This window comes from Papio anubis, chromosome 5, assembly GCF_008728515.1.
Source record: "Papio anubis isolate 15944 chromosome 5, Panubis1.0, whole genome shotgun sequence".
Classification (NCBI taxonomy): Eukaryota; Metazoa; Chordata; class Mammalia; order Primates; family Cercopithecidae; genus Papio; species Papio anubis.
In genome coordinates this window covers 138,741,112-138,757,531 of record NC_044980.1, presented here as the reverse complement: position 1 = coordinate 138,757,531, position 16,420 = coordinate 138,741,112, and the positions used below count along the sequence as shown (strand labels likewise).

The following is a 16,420-nucleotide window of genomic DNA, read 5'->3' as shown; positions in this document are numbered from 1 at the left end:
AATGTTTTTATTTTAAGTAGAGACAATGTCTCACTACGTTGCCCAGGCTGGTCTCAAACTCCTGAGGTCAAGCGATCCTCCTGCCTCAGCCTCTCAAGTAGCTGACACTACAGGTGTGAGCCACTGCGTCTGGTCTCCCCTGCTATTTTCTACCTCATGCTTTCCTGAGACCAAGGGTCCTGCTGCTTTCAAAGCAGGGTTTGGGCATCAAAGCAGAGTGTGATGGGGTGGGTACTGTTAGGGCTTTTTGAAATGCCAGGGTACACAGAAGTCTTAATTAGAACCCTTGCCCTCCTCATCCTAACAGTCCACTTGAAGAAGTAACTGTTTGGCAGTAATTATGGTTAAATCCTCTCACCGGGCCTCATTAAAGGCCATAAAAACTTCAGTATGCAAAGTGTCTCTGAAGTCTGCTGCAGATCTCCTCAGGCATTTACTCACAGAAGATGCTTGCTAAGCATCTGCCAGGTACCAAGCACCGTGCTAGGCCCGGGGGATCCGTGATGAGGCCACTGCACTCACAGACAGTGGAGACTGTGCCTCCAACCTACTATCCGTCCTACCCCAGGCTTCTGCCCTCACATTCCCCAGACAAGAGTATCCCAAAGATGGGTAGTCTCTGGACATCTAGAAATTTTCATGCTCCACTCACCTCTCGTTTGGACTAAAGGACCTACGTCCTTATAAAGTAGCTTTTTATGGTGGAGATATTGGTGATGGAGGTTATTTTCCGAACTAAAGAATATGGACCCACAGGGAGAGGTGGATGAGGGAAAGCAGCAGACCAAAACAGGAGACACTGGAGCATAACTGTTAGGAACTTGGGATCTGAATTCAGATGTCCCTGGGTGCGGGTCCCCACTTTGCTATGCTTTCACTGACCATGTCACCCTGGGCAAGTTACTTAACCTGCCTGGTCCTAAATTCCTTCATCTGGTTTAGGGGAGCTTTAATAGGTTTCTTCCTAAGGACTTGTCAATTTTTAAAAATCTAAGGTTTCACTTCAGGGGAGATAAATGGCTGGTGAAGCAAACTGAAGTCAGAATGAAAAAAAGTAAAAAAAAAAAAGTTAATTAAAAAAAATCCTTTCTAAGGAATTTAGTGAACCCAGAAATAATTTGGCAATGTCAAGTTCATCTCAGCATCTTCAGAAAGTTTACTTTCTGCCTTGTGTTTGTTGTCTCTTAATTTGAAATTTTCTCAAGGATATTATAGCGACAACAATGAACATTTTTATTTTAAAAAAGAGAGAAATTAATCGCTTACCACCACCACCCATTATCAAAGCAGTTGTCTCTGTTCTTTTTTTTTTTTTTTTTTTTTCTGAGACAGAGTCTCACTTCATCACCCAGGCTGGAGTGCAGTGGCATAATCTTGGCTCACTGCAACCTCCACTTCTCAGGTTCAAGCAATTCTCTTGCTTCAGCCTCCTGAGTAGCTAAGATTACAGGTGTGCACTACCACGCCTGGCGAACTTTAGTATTTTTAACAGAGGTGGGGTTTCACCATGTTGGCCAGGCTGGTCTCCAATTCCTGACCTCAAGTGATTCGCCTGCCTTGGCCTCTCAAAGTTCTGGGATTATAGGCAAGAGCCACTGTACCCGACCTCTGTTCTTTTTTGAGTAATTAAGTGCCCTCAATAAATGAAGGATTTACATTCTTGGAAACCTAGGCTCCATTGCTGTCATGGTTCCTTGAAACACTCCCTGACACTTTCTTGTTGGCATGTCTGCCTTCATCTTCTGAATTATTATCACTGGATACCCTTGGGAAGACACCCCATACTGAGGCTGAGACCTTGGTTGGTCATAGGACAATTTTTCCTTCTCACAGGATTATTAGAATGTGGCCACAAAGTCCACCAGAGTCCCAGAATCCTTTCTGAGACAGGCTCAGTGATATCAGCAAGTGAAAAGGGCATGTGTTTCCAAAGCCATCACTTAAAGCTCTTTCTGGATGGCATGCCTGGTGGCTCTGTGGTTCTGCAGATATCAGAAGTTGTCCTTCGTAGTCTCAAATGAGATTTAAACAGTTTTAATTGGTGGTCCCCAGAGACTCACCATCCCTGCCCCGAGGGCCCAGCTCGTGGTGCCTGGAGAGGTTCCACTTCCCTGCAAGCAAGCCCTCTGCTGTCCTCTCCCATCACTGGGTGAGTCACAGAAGCTCAGGACCCAGGCTGTTTGGACAATCAATGCAGCTCACTCTTCAGAGCACTGCATTTGATGGGAAATAAAGGGAGAATAAAACTCTTCAGATAATCTTTGTTTTCAGGTGTCCTGATATTTTTATCTCATTGTGCTAAAAAGGAATGAAAATATGCATTTGCATTAAGAAGGGGAGAATCCCTAATTTTGGCCCATCCTTATAACAAACATAACTTTTATTTGTATCTCCACCTTTTAGAACAATACCTAAGCACTCAATAAATGTTCGTTGAGTGTGCTTTTAGGAAGATCAGTGTCTGCACCATCTGGGATGGATGTGAGAAAACCATTCTTCCAATTGTCTCTTCTGTTGGTAATAAGACTTTCATAACAACAAAAAATGGGGATATATTTGTGGGGGAGGGGTGTTACTTTTGTTCTTTACCTTTTCTTGATATTCCCTAACTGAGCCTCTTTTTCCACAAAATGTGGGTGTCATTTTTCCCACAAAGAGGCTTAGGGCATGGCCAGGCGCAGTGGCTCATGCCTGTAATTTCGGCACTTTGGGAGGCTGAGGCAGGCAGATCACCTGAGGTCGGGAGTTTGAGACGAGCCTGACCCACATGGAGAAACCCTGTCTCTACTAATAACACAAAATTAGCCCGGCGTGATGGCGCAGACCTGTAATTCCAGCTTCTCGGGAGGCTGAGGCAGGAGAATGGCTTGAACCTGGGAGACGGAGGTTGCAGTGAGCTGAGATCGGGCCATTGCACTCCAGCCTGGGCAACAAGACTGAAACTCCATCTCAAAAAAAAAAAAAAAAAAAAAAAGGAAAAAAAAAAGGCTAGGGGTTAGTGCTCATAGATTTTCACTAAGGAACTTCCTGTAACTTCTAAAGAGACATGATTTGGGAATATCTGGTCTCCTCTAATTGACAAATGCTCCTAGGTAAGACAATGTGAAAGACAAAAATGGTTGAAAAGAAAGCATAGTCCTTGCCCTTAAGGAGTGTGTAATCTCACTAAGATGGGAAAAAAGAAAACAGAGTTGCAAAATCAAGAGCTAATGATTACAGTATACTTGTCAGAGGCCACACATTCCTAAACACTCTATTATCTCATGTAATCCTCACAACAAACCAAAGGGCTAAATACCATTATCATCACTTTTCCCATTTGACCTTGAGAATGTCAAGGCAAAAATATATGGTTAGTAACTTGCCCAAGGCAAGGAACTTGCCCAAAGCAAGGAAGCTGAGCTGGGATTCGAACATAGATGATGTGACTGTGACTTCAGAGCCTGTCCTCTCAGCCCTAACTACAGCACACAAGTCAGTGTGTGCATTTTGGAGGGAGAATCAGGTGGTGCTGGCTCTAAGGGCTGGAAGGTTCTAGAGGGCAGGAGTCGGCGAGGGCTAGGATTCTCAGAGAAAGGCTTCTTTAGCTCCCTGTGCCTCATTTGCTGGGCTAAGCCAGGAAGGGTTTGACCCATTTCTGGGAACTCTGAAAAGACGCCTGAGAAGAGATTTCTCAGTCATGTCTCTGTTACCAGAGAGAAATGTGATTTACGGGCACACGTGTATAACTTTCCCAAGGCATGGGCAGTAGGATGTCAGGCTGGGCTTTGGCCCCGAGCTGAGGCTTGGCAAAGCCTGAAGGAGCGCCAAGATAGCATCTGGATTGTCTCTGTCACCACACCTAGTGTCACCTCACCCCTCGGTCACTGGCCAGATGAAATTGCTGCCTCTTATGTAATAGACAATGTTTTTTTTCAAGAGTTGTGGTCAGGGAACTCAGGTTCATATTACCTATATGAATCTTGGAAAAATCTGAAGCCCCTTCCCCTGGCTTTAGGATCCTAGTATGTAAGAGCTGAAGATCTTGAAGCCATAAGAGCTTCAAGATCACCCAATTCAATCCTCTGAGGGGAAGTGGCAAGTTGAAGGTCATCACCCATGGGGCTTGGCCACAGAGTCAGACCTAAGTTCATCACTGGGAAAGGGTACCATGTCTGGGTAGCTGGTTCCAGAGGTTGGTTTGCTTGACTTGCTTTCCAGACTACGTTTCACTAATTTTCAGCAAATATTTATTAGGCTTTCCATATGCCTCATTCTGTCCTTATGGAGCTTATATTCTTTTTTTTTTGTTTTGTTTTTTTTTTTTTTTTTTGAGACGGAGTCTCGCTCTGTCACCCAGGCTGGAGTGCAGTGGCCGGATCTCAGCTCACTGCAAGCTCCGCCTCCCGGGTTCACGCCATTCTCCGGCCTCAGCCTCCCGAGTAGCTGGGACTACAGGCGCCCGCCACCTCGCCCGGCTAGTTTTTTTTTTTGTATTTCTTAATAGAGACGGGGTTTCACCGTGTTAGCCAGGATGGTCTCGATCTCCTGACCTCGTGATCCGCCCGTCTCCGCCTCCCAAAGTGCTGGGATTACAGGCTTGAGCCACCGCGCCCGGCCTGGAGCTTATATTCTAGGGAGATGGCAGGTAAAACAAGATACACATATACAAAACAAAAACCAAGAAAACAGACTAATAAAATATACACCTTAAAGGAAGCAGAGATAGATGATGGGAGACCGGCTTTGGATAAGGTGTTTTCCATTCCATGCCCTCCTACCTGGCTGGGTGACCTTGGCTATGAAGTTCATCCAAACCCGACATGCTGCTTGTCTCTTGCCCCTGGAGCACGCATCACTGGGGGGTGCTTAGCTTTGGGGTGGGTCTTATTTACCTGGGGCACGTGGAAGGGATGGGGCTGGGGATGCACCAACCAAAGGTGTATTTTTCCATATATGGGAGGCTACAGTCTTGGACAGTGACTGCCTGGCCTCAAGCTTAGGGTTGCAGTTGATTTTGTGCTTCTCACAGAATCCAGATATCAAAGCACTAAAGCATGGACGCACCCTTCATGGGGAAGGGTATTGGTTAATCTCAAAATCCCCAGGGCTGGCAGGACAAGAGCAAGCAAGGCAAAATGATGACACAGCAGAAGTTGACATTGCTGCCCCTTATACCCTTTATGGGCCTGTAGAGACCCCACGGCCCGCATTCACTTCTCACTCACCCACCCTGTTGATCCCTCCCTCCTTCATTCACTTACATATTTATTTCTTTATTAAATTCCTCATTATTATAAGAATTCCCTCACAATTCATTCACATCTTTCTTTCATCAGATTCCTCCATCACTTAATCATTCATTCAGTCTCTTCTGTTTATTGGGTCATGTACATAGCTATGTATGTGTTCACTGGGTTTCACTCTCTTCATCACTCATTCATTCAACAAACATTTACTAGCCATCTCTCCTTGCCAGGCTCAACTGGGCTTAACCCTGGAGGGAGCAGGGGGACATCAGTCACCCTGTCTTTAAGGAGTTGAGGGCATTAAGGTACACTTAGGTAAATTCCAAAACAAGGTGGTAAGTGACAGAATTCCACCTGGAGGCATATGTCAATTGTTTGGAAGTGCAGATGTGATGGTGCCTCCCAGGCATCCAGTGCTCCTTCTTCCCTACAGGGCCCAAAGTGACCAGGTACACACATTCTCACAAAGGCATTAGGGACCTCAGAAGTGGCTAGACCAGAGGAGGGTGTTTACTTTTTATTTATTTTATGTTATTATTTTTGAGACCGAGTCTTGCTCCGTCACCCAGGTTGGAGTGCAGTGGCGCAGTCTTGGCTCACTACAAGCTCTGCCTCCTGGGTTCACGCCATTCTCCTGCCTCAGACTCCCAAGTAGCCAGGACCACAGGCGCCCGCCACCACGCCTGGCTAATTTTTTGTATTTTTTTTTTTTTTTTTTTAGTAAAGACGTGTTAGCCAGGATGGTCTCAATCTCCTGACCTCGTGATCCACTCGCCTTGGCCTCCCAAAGTGCGGGGATTACAGGTGTGAGCCACTGTGCCCAACCAGGTGTTTGCTTTTTAAAGGAAGAGGGCAATCTTTTATACCAGGGATCTGCAAACTCTCTAAAGGGCTAGAAAGTAAAACTTTCAGGCTTTGTGCAAGGTCTGTGTCACTACTACCTAACTGTTTCCTTGTAGTGTGAAAGCAGCCATAGATGATATGTAAAGAGCGAGACTGGCTGAGTGCCAATCAAACGTTATTTTTGGACACTGAAAATAGAATTTTATATAATTTTCACAGCATGGAGTTTTATTCTTTTGATTTTCACCCCTGCCCCCACCACCCAATAAATTCAAAATCACATCTGTAAAAACCATTCTTAACTTCCTGGCTATATGAAAACAGGCAGCAGGTGCATTTGGCCCATAGGCTGTAATTTGCTAATTTTGTTATAGCTCAAAGAAATGAATGAACAGTGCATAATTTCCAGATGCCAATAGCAGAAATAGTTTAGGGGTTAGTAATTCTCCTGGTGACCTGGTTACTGCTTTCTCTACAGATGTAGACAGATGAGGGCCCAGCAAGGGCCTAATCTCAGGCACAGGGAATCGGATTTTAAAAATACAGGATAGGTATTCTCTGACTTTATCATTGTCCTGCCTCCTTGAAACGAATGCAGACAAATGATTAAAGCAGTAAACTCTCTCTGTGCTCCAGTGTGTCTTGTTCAAATCTGTTTAGGGCTTGTCACTTGAGTATATAACCCAGGCCTAGCAAAGAATAGGGCCTCAGTAAATCTTCACTGAATGAAAGGACACGGGCACATGGTAGGCGCACCATATTTGTGAACAGAAGCAAGGAAGCAGCAAGATTTCTCTCATCAGTACTGGTTCAGGTCAAGTCAAAGGCAGTGGGGGAAGGCGCAAGGGCTCAGTTAGGCAGCTTGAGCAGACCAGCGAGTAGAAAGATTTGTTCTTATTTCTGACTCTGCCCTTTTTGTCCTCAGAGTTGCCCTCTACTCAGTGTGGGAAAACAGGGCTTCCCTAGCTGAAGTGTCTTGGAAACAGACAAACTGGTGCTTGCAATATTCTTTGCATATGTAAGCAGTTTTTACTTCACATCTAGTTGTGCAATTTTTCATCAGGGCTTGATTGTTTTGGGATGGGAAGAGAGGGAGAAGAATGGATATTACATATCCCAAAGCTTGGGCATTAAGATACAATAAATGGTTTTTTTCTTCGATGAAAGGAAATGGTCCATTTTCTTGGAGTTTTCTCTTTATCTTTCTTTTGTTTTCTTTTCTTAACACACTGTCGTTTATCAAAAATAAAGTTCCCGAGGCATTCACAGAGGGCTGTGATAGGGGCCCGTATCTTGTTTTTCCATGAAAACAATGGAAGAACGTGCCCCTTTTGTGCCCTCCGTAGAAACTCTCCCTTAGGAAGAAGGCCTGATTTTCAGCTTATGTGCAGAGAAAGCAAATAGCACAGGAGCTCGTTTGCTGAACAAATCCAGATGTACCCTGAGCCCAGCATAGCCCCCAGGGAGTGCCCAACAGAATGATATGGACTCACCGAGTCTTAGATGATGGGCCTGCGTGGGGATGGTGAACACACGGCACATGTGTCCATTTCCTACTCCCGGGCCCATGACAGACATGGATAATCGATCCCTTTATTCCTTCTCACTGAGTCTGGTTGCTGTCCCAGAATCTCTCCTCAATCACCTCTGGGGACAGTTGAGTAAGGATGTGAGATGCCCCACTGCTCCCACTGCTCTGGCAGGGAAAGAGCACGGGCCCGGAAGACAGCCAGACCTGGGTTCTGACAAAAACTCTGAAATGTACTTGCTAACTGAACTAAATACTTAGCCTCTCTGAGTCTTAGTTCCTCCATCTGAAATGGAAAGAAGTAACAACTGTTAACAACACTCACAGAGGATGTAAGACTGTGGCACTGGGTCTGTCACAAAATGAGTTCCTTTTTTGCTTGGAGCTGAGCGGGGATGGAAAGTGGGCCTGAATTATGTATTTATTGTGCCTTTGTTTATTGCTGTGGGGGTATGTTTCTCTGCACAATTTGTTTTTCTTTTCACTACATATGTATGTTTCTCTGTACAGTATGTTTTTCCAACAATCCGCTTAGTGCACAGATCCTTTCAGCTTCTCCAGCCAGGAGCGCGGTCGTGTTTTGGCACATTTCCAGGGACAGGGCACTGGCAAGTCTCCCCATCGTACCTGTGCAAAGTGTCAGGTTTCCCCAAAGCCCTTGTATTCTCCCTTGTGTTTGGGAAGAGTGGTCTGCTGGGGCTGTTCAGAAAGGGCATCTTTTTCACACAGCCCTTGACTTAACTGCCCTGTATTCTGCATTTCCTACGAGCCAGATCCTATGCTACGTCCTGCACATCAGCTGTTCTCAGCAGGAGGCAACTTTGACCCTGGGGAACATTTGGTAATGTTTGTTGTTGCCACAGGTGGGTGGGTGGTGGGTGCTACAGGCATCAGTGGGTAGAGGCCAGGGATGCTGCTAAAAACCCTACAATGCAGAGGGTAGCCCCCACAACAATTATCTTGCTCAAAATGCCAATAGTGCTGAGGCTGAGAGAGCTTGCTGTACACGAGTATCTCATTCATCCCCTAACAGGTCTGTGTGGAAGATGCTATTAATTTTCCCATTTGAGATGGTGAAACTGAGGTCTTGCAAGGTTGAGTCACTTGGCCGAGGTCACTGTACCATCAAGGTCTGTCTGTGTCCACATGTCTGTACTACCCTCCTTGTTCCCAGAATGCTACCCTGTGACATTGCTTTTCCCTTTCTTTTGCCCTTCTGTTTTATTTTGCTTCTCTTGTCTTCCTTTCTTGTTGAATTACCTTTCTGTGTGTGTGTGTTGCAGGCCCCAGTGGCCTTGGATATCAATGTCCCCTGCTCCCGGCTCCCAGAGCTATAGCGTCTATGTTAAAATGTCTGAGGTGCAGGCTGGGCCGCTCCCTTTTTCACCCGGGCAGGGTTGGGTCTTCTCAGTGGCGCACCTGCCAGCATTAATTGGGCAAAACGATGATGTAAAGTTTAACCTCTTGCTGGAGAAATGCTGAATCAAGGAAGTAAGCAAAGTTAATTATCAAACCTGCTTTAGTCACCAGAAACCAGAAAGGTTTTTTCCCCAGAGGACCTCAGGGAGCTTGGGCAGGGCTGAGGATCCAAGTACTGTAGGAGCCACTGTGCCCCAGGAGTACTGGCGCTTTCTGGAGTGACCTCAGTAGAAAGGCAACTGGGCTGCAGCGCTAAGGACAGGTGCATGCAGAACCTCAGCTGGCTTCCTTTTTTCACCTGGCTGACTGCTATCAGCCTCCAGGTTTTCACCTGAGGATCACTTCTTCCAGGCAGGCTTCTCTGACTTCCTAGACTAGGTGGGACCCTCCATTACATACTCCCTTCATCCCTCATCGTTGAACCTCACAGCACTTTGCACACTTAATACCTTGTAATCAAGCATGTTAATAATTGTTTAGTTTTTGTCTTCCCTGCTAGCTTGGAGGCTCCATGACTGTAGCGACCATGTCTGTCTTGTTCACTGTATCACCTGTGCCCAGCTCAGTGTCCGGTGGGCATTCAACAACTCTGCTGACTGGCTCACTGACAGGCTGTGAGGGGCTTTGGCAACTAGGATTCACAATGGGCTTTGGACACTTGCCAGGTGAGGACAGGGTTCACAGAAAAAAACTGCGAGGTGTGTATAGGAAATGGTGGACAGATGGCTGGCTCTGCCTCAGTCTCTATCTTGGTCTTTTTTATTCAAAGTCTTTTTTTTCCTGCATTCATTTTTGGCTTCTCTCACCTGGGTTGACATGGACTGACAGCTGAGGGTCTGAACTAAGCAAGTGCAATTGTCCCAGGGGCCACCTAGGTACAGGCCAAAAGTCACACTCCTTCCCTAATTCTGGAATTGTCACTGCTTCTTAAGAAAGCAAAGGCGTTTTTGGAAGTCTTTGCACTTCAAAGCAGGCTCCAACAGATCATCTCTGAAGTGTGTGGCTGATCAATCTCATTCTCAGTAGGGCCTGTTTGTACAGGCTGGCCCTGGGGCGGTGGGGATGGGAGATGGTTTTAGCTTCCTGGCTTGACCTGATGATAATAATAATAACAGAGTGAACATTTATTGAGCCATTTACCACTGCTAAACCCTGGCCATTATCTCATGTATAAGCATTGCCTTGTTTTATCCTCGCAGCCATCTTATAAAAATTACCATCATTAGTCCCATTTTACAGATATAAAAACTGAGGCTCAGAAACAGTAAAGTATCTTGCCCAAGGTTATACTGTTCGGTAAGAAGCAGTGTGAGTTCCATCCTAGATCTAGCTGACCCCATAGCCCACATTTTTATTTCCTTACTATACTGCCTATGCTGAGAAGCTCTTTGCCTCAGAGAGTAGCTCTACCCAATACCTGTGGGGCCTGACAAAACTTTGCACCAGCCAGAAAGAAAACAGGTCTCTTGTGTGAATGTGTGTTTGGGCAGAAGACAGGAGGAATCACAACAATAACCATGATTCGTTAAATAATAGAAACAGCTCTTTCCCAGTGTTACCTATCCTCAGAGTGTGCTATTAGCCAATTAAGGCACATAGTACTCTGCCAAGTCAATTTTGTCATTCCAATGAGAAAACTGGGACCCGGAAAGGCAAAATCCCTTGTCCAGGGCTACACAGTTAACTATGAGAGCGCTAGGATCACATTCTTTGAGGCCTCACTGGTGATGTATCTATCACCTTTCTTGTGCAAATAATGGTTACTGCCACTTGGGACTATGTGGCTCAAAGATGTGGCATTCAGTTATATTTTATAGGGACTCTTAGTTATATCCTAAATTACAATTCATGTATTTATTTAATTTTGGGGGGAAGACCTTGAGTCTGTTAAGGAACTACCTTTTCCTGCCAGTTTTTTTCATATAAGAGGCAAGATCACCCCCTCCTCCGTATCGGTTAGTAGTTGTGAAAAACTACACCTTAAAACATTCAGATTGGAATGATCATTTAGATTTTAAAACATTTGGCCCATTCCTTGTGTGAATTCAGGGGTTCTCCCCAGTCACACAAATGACAGATTCTAAAAGCTCTCCTTGCAGGAAAGAGGGGGAAGGTAATAGCAATGGCTGCAGCTTGATTTGTTGCTACCATTGCCAAGACCCTGCATGGAAGGAGTTATCCCAGTTTGCAGATGAGGACACTGAGGCTTAATGGGGTTAGATACTTAATTTCAATGTCATTTAGTTACCAGATGGCAAAGCCATGACAAGAAACTTTGCCTGACTCAAAATCTTTTTGTTTGTACTAAACTACCTTCCTCTATAGAATAAATAAAAACCAAACCAAACATAATAACAACAACAGAATCCATAGATTCCACTTCAGCATTGGCAATATTTAGTTTCCATCAGTCTATGCAATAGGAGAGATTTCTCATTGTACTTCCCCCAATCCTTCATGTTTTGATTTATGTTCCTTTTCTCTTCAGAACACAGGAAAATAAAACTGGTATATAAACGCAAGTTTGGAAAAATAAAGTCATCATTCAACCCCACATCAATCTTTTCTTCTCCAGGCTGAACAAACTTGGGCCTCTTTCTCCTGATCTTGGCACAAGTGTGGGAACCAGACCTCAGGAAGGCAAGGGAGGGAACATGTGGGCCAAGGAGGCCCTAACTAGGGGCCAGCCTAGGGCAGTAGTAAGGATGTAAACAAGGAGACTGCACAGGCAGGCAGTAAGATTAGCCCAGCTGGCAGTGGCCAGTGGAAAAAGGGGTAGCTGTTCAGTGATGGCAAACATGCAATGTGGGAAGGTGGTGAGAAATGAATCTTGTCTTTGAGCTAGGGGAATGCCCAGGAACAAAAGAGAGAGAAAGAGAGAGAGAGAGAGTTAGGTTAAGAATATGAACTTTGGACTCTCCAATGTATGCTGAGGGATTATGATGTGTAGGTGTGGAGATCAATAGAGAGATAAAGCTCACAGTGCTGTATCTTATACATAGCTCAATATTACAGAAGAATTGTGGCATAAAATATTCAGGAGTGACAGATTTGGAACACTACCATTTTGCAACCCCTAATGAAATAATGTTCAAACCACCAGGTGAAAGGCTAATGGGGACCCATATAATGGATGGAGCAGGTTGACATTTGAATAGAATCAATTTTCATACAAAAAAGGAGGCAATTAGGCATTATATGCTTCCTGATGTGTTGCTATAAAAAGTACTTAATTTTTAACATGTGTGTAAATATAACAAAATGGGAAAAAACAGTCTTTTTCAGTAAATGATGCTGGAACAACTTCATATCTACAGGTAGAAGAATGAATCTGGATCCCTACCTCACAACATATACAGAAATTAACTCCAGCTGAATCATAACATCTAAAATAAGAGTGAAAACTATAAGCTCTTAGAAAAAAAATGCAGTGGTAAATACTTACGAATTCGAATTAGACAATGGTTTTTAGATATGACAACAAAAACACAAGCAACAAAGGAAAGAGTAATGTGATGACTGGACATTATTATAATGAAAAACTTTTGTGCTTCAAAGGACATCACCTAGAAAGTGAAAAGGCAACACGCAGAATTAAAGAAAAATTTGCAAGTCATATAACTGATAAGACTAGACTTGAATCTAGAATATGTAAAGAACTCTTACAACTCAATAATAATAAGAAAACCTGATGATAAAATGGGCAAAGGATATAAAAAGACAGTTCTCCAAAGAACACATGCACAATAAACGCATGAACAGATGCTCTTATTAGCCATGAGGGAAATGTAAATCAAAACCACAATAGGATATCATTCACATCCCATTGGATGGCTGCAATAAAAAAGACTGAAAATAAAACAAGTGTTGGCGAAGATGTGGGGAAATTGGAACCTGCATACACCAAGGCTGAGAATGTACAATGGTGCAATCACTTTTGAAAATCATTGGCAGTCCCTTAAACACAGAGTTACTATATGATCTAACCGTTCTACTTCTAGGTATAAAATCAGATGAAAGCATATGTCTACAAATGTTCATAGCAGCATTATTCATAATAGCCAAAAAGTAAAAACAACCCAAACGCTCATTCATTGATGAGTGGATAAACAAAATGTGGTATATTCATGCAATAGAATGTTATTCGCCATAAAAAGAATGAGTACTAATACATACCACAATATGAATAAACCTAAAAACATATTCAGTGAAATAAAACATCCACAAAGATCCAAATATTCATATACTGTGTGCTTCCACTTACAGAAAACATCCAGAATAGGCAAATCTATAAAGACAGAAAGTAACTTAATGGTTTCCTAGGGCTGGGGTTAAAGGAAATGGTAATTTGGGAGGTGATGGCTAAGAGGTGTGGGATTTCTTTTTGGAGTAAAGGAAATGTTTAAAATTGACTATAGGGATGAATGCTGCACAGTGTGAATATATGAAAAGTCATTGAATTGTACACTTAAAAAAACCCAAACCAAACCAAAAAACAAGTACTTAGTACTGCCTATGAAGTATTCTTGACAAAAAATTGAGCCCGAAGCTGTCAAGCCTCTAGTTCTATCAGTTTACAGAAAGTACGGGGGAGGCTGGGCTCAGTGGCTCACACCTGTAATCCCAGTACTTTGGGAGGCTGAGGCGGGTGGATTACTTGAGTCCAGGAGTTTGAGACCAGCCTGGCCAACATGGTGAAACCCTGTTTCTACTAACAACACAACAATTAGGCAGGTGTGGTGGCGCATGCCTTTAATCCCACCTTCTTGGATGGCTGAGGTGGGAGGACCACTTGAACCTGGGAGGCGGAGGTTGCAGTGAGCCAACATCACACCACTGCAGTTCAGCCTGGGTGGCAGAGTGAGACTCTGTCTAAAAAAAGAAAAAAGGAAAAAAGAAAGTACGGGCTAGAGAGGAATGTATTATCACTGCAAAAATGCAACTAGTAATATCCAGAATTTGGAAAATTCAAAAGGGCAAGTGACTTTGTTTTTTTAATGTGTACATGGTTAGGGGAGAAGGAGGGATGTGTAGAATAAAAGAAATTTGCTTTTTTCTGCCCGTGGACGCCGCCGAAGAAGCATCGTTAAAGTCTCTCTTCTCCCTGCCGTCATGTCTAAGTCAGAGTCTCCTAAAGAGCCCGAACAGCTGAGGAAGCTCTTCATTGGAGGGCTGAGCTTTGAAACAACCGATGAGAGCCTGAGGAGCCATTTTGAGCAATGGGGAACGCTCACGGACTGTGTGGTAATGAGAGATCCAAACACCAAGCGTTCCAGGGGCTTTGGGTTTGTCACATATGCCACTGTGGGGGAGGTGGATGCAGCTATGAATGCAAGGCCACACAAGGTGGACGGAAGAGTTGTGGAACCAAAGAGAGCTGTCTCAAGAGAAGATTCTCAAAGACCAGGTGCCCACTTAACTGTGAAAAAGATATTTGTTGGTGGCATTAAAGAAGACACTGAAGAACATCACCTAAGAGATTATTTTGAACAGTATGGGAAAATTGAAGTGATTGAAATCATGACTGACCGAGGCAGTGGCAAGAAAAGGGGCTTTGCCTTTGTAACCTTTGACGATCATGACTCCGTGGATAAGACTGTCATTCAGAAATACCATACTGTGAATGGCCATAACTGTGAAGTTAGGAAAGTCCTGTCAAAGCAAGAGATGGCTAGTGCTTCATCCAGCCATAGAGGTCGAAGTGGTTCTGGAAACTTTGGTGGTGGTCGTGGAGGTGGTTTCGGTGGGAATGACAACTTCGGTCGTGGAGGAAACTTCAGTGGTCGTGGTGGCTTTGGTGGCAGCCGTGGTGGTGGTGGTGGATATGGTGGCAGTGGGGATGGCTATAATGGATTTGGTAATGATGGAAGCGATTTTGGAGGTGGTGGAAGCTATAATGATTTTGGCTATTACAACAATCAGTCTTCAAATTTTGGACCATGAAGGGAGGAAATTTTGGAGGCAGAAGCTCTGGCCCCTATGGCGGTGGAGGCCAATACTTTGCAAAACCACGAAACCAAGGTGGCTATGGCGGTTCCAGCAGCAGCAGTAGCTATGGCAGTGGCAGAAGATTTTAATTAGGAAACAAAGCTTAGCAGGAGAGGAGAGCCAGAGAAGTGACAGGGAAGCTACAAGTTACAACAGATTTGTGAACTCAAGCACAGTGGTGGCAGGGCCTAGCTGCTACAAAGAAGACATGTTTTAGACAAATACTCATGTGTATGGGCAAAAAACTTGAGGACTGTATTTGTGACTAATTGTATAACAGGTTATTTTAGTTTCTGTTCTGTGGAAATTGTAAAGCATTCCAACAAAGGGTTTTAACGTAGATTTTTTTTTTTTTTTTGCACCCATGCTGTTGATTGCTAAATGTAATAGTCTGATCGTGATGCTGAATAAATGTCTTTTTTTTAATGTGCTGTGTAAAATTAATCTACTCTGAAGCCATCTTGGTAAATTTCCCCAACAGTGTGAAGTTAGAATTCCTTCAGGGTGATGCCAGGTTCTATCTGGAATTTATATACAACCTGCTTGGGTGGAGAAGCCATTGTCTTCGGAAACCTTGGTGTAGTTGAACTGATAGTTACTGTTGTGACCTGAAGTTCACCATTAAAAGGGATTACCCAAGCAAAATCATGGAATTATTGGTTATAAAAGTGATTGTTGGCACATCCTATGCAATATATCTAAATTGAATAATGGTACCAGATAAAATTATAGATGGGAATGAAGCTTGTGTATCATCCATTATCATGTGTAATCAATAAACGATTTAATTCTCTTGAAAAAAAAAAAGAAATTTAAGAGCCATATTAACTCAATGCAATGTGTTTACTTCATTTTGTTCCCATTTGAACAAACACTAAGAACATTCATAAGGCAAATATAAAAATTTGAACACTGAATATTTAATGTTTTTAAGAAATTTTTATTTTTATTTTTTGAGACAGAGTCTTGCTCTGTGTCACCCAGGCTGGAGTGCAATGGCAAGATCTCGGCTCCCTGCAACCTCTGCCTCCTGGTTCAAGCCATCATCCTGCCTCAGCTTCCCGAGTAGCTGGAACTACAGGCATGCGCCACCATGCCTGGCTAATTTTTGTATTTTTAGTAGAGACGGGGTTTCACCATGTTGGCCAGGCTGGTCTTGAATTCCTGACCTCAAGTGATCTGCCTGCCTCAGCCTCCCAAAGTGCTGGGATTACAGGCATGAGCCACCGTGCCTGGCCTGTTGTTCATTTTTTTAGTGTGTGATAAAAAATCATGGTTATGTTAAAAATATTTTTAAAGAGACATTTGCTGAAATTTTTCTGGACGAAATGATATGATGTCTGGGCTTTGCTTTAAAATAACCCAAGAGGCAAGGCGGGCAGATCACTTGAGATCAGGAGTTCAAGACAAACCT

At 43.8% G+C, this 16,420-nt stretch overlaps 1 protein-coding gene and 1 pseudogene across 4 annotated transcripts in view; one reads left to right on the top strand and one right to left on the bottom strand.

Moving 5' to 3' along the window:
• The window catches only part of SH3RF2 (SH3 domain containing ring finger 2), a 127,500-nt gene that overhangs the window by 26,551 nt on the left and 84,529 nt on the right, over positions 1-16,420 (bottom strand). The gene's annotated exons all lie outside the window — the stretch shown is intronic.
• On the top strand, positions 213-15,154 carry LOC101016561 (annotated as a pseudogene). Its single transcript, XR_648584.4, has 3 exons — positions 213-219; positions 4,489-4,494; positions 14,071-15,154. The product of XR_648584.4 is annotated as a heterogeneous nuclear ribonucleoprotein A1-like (transcript).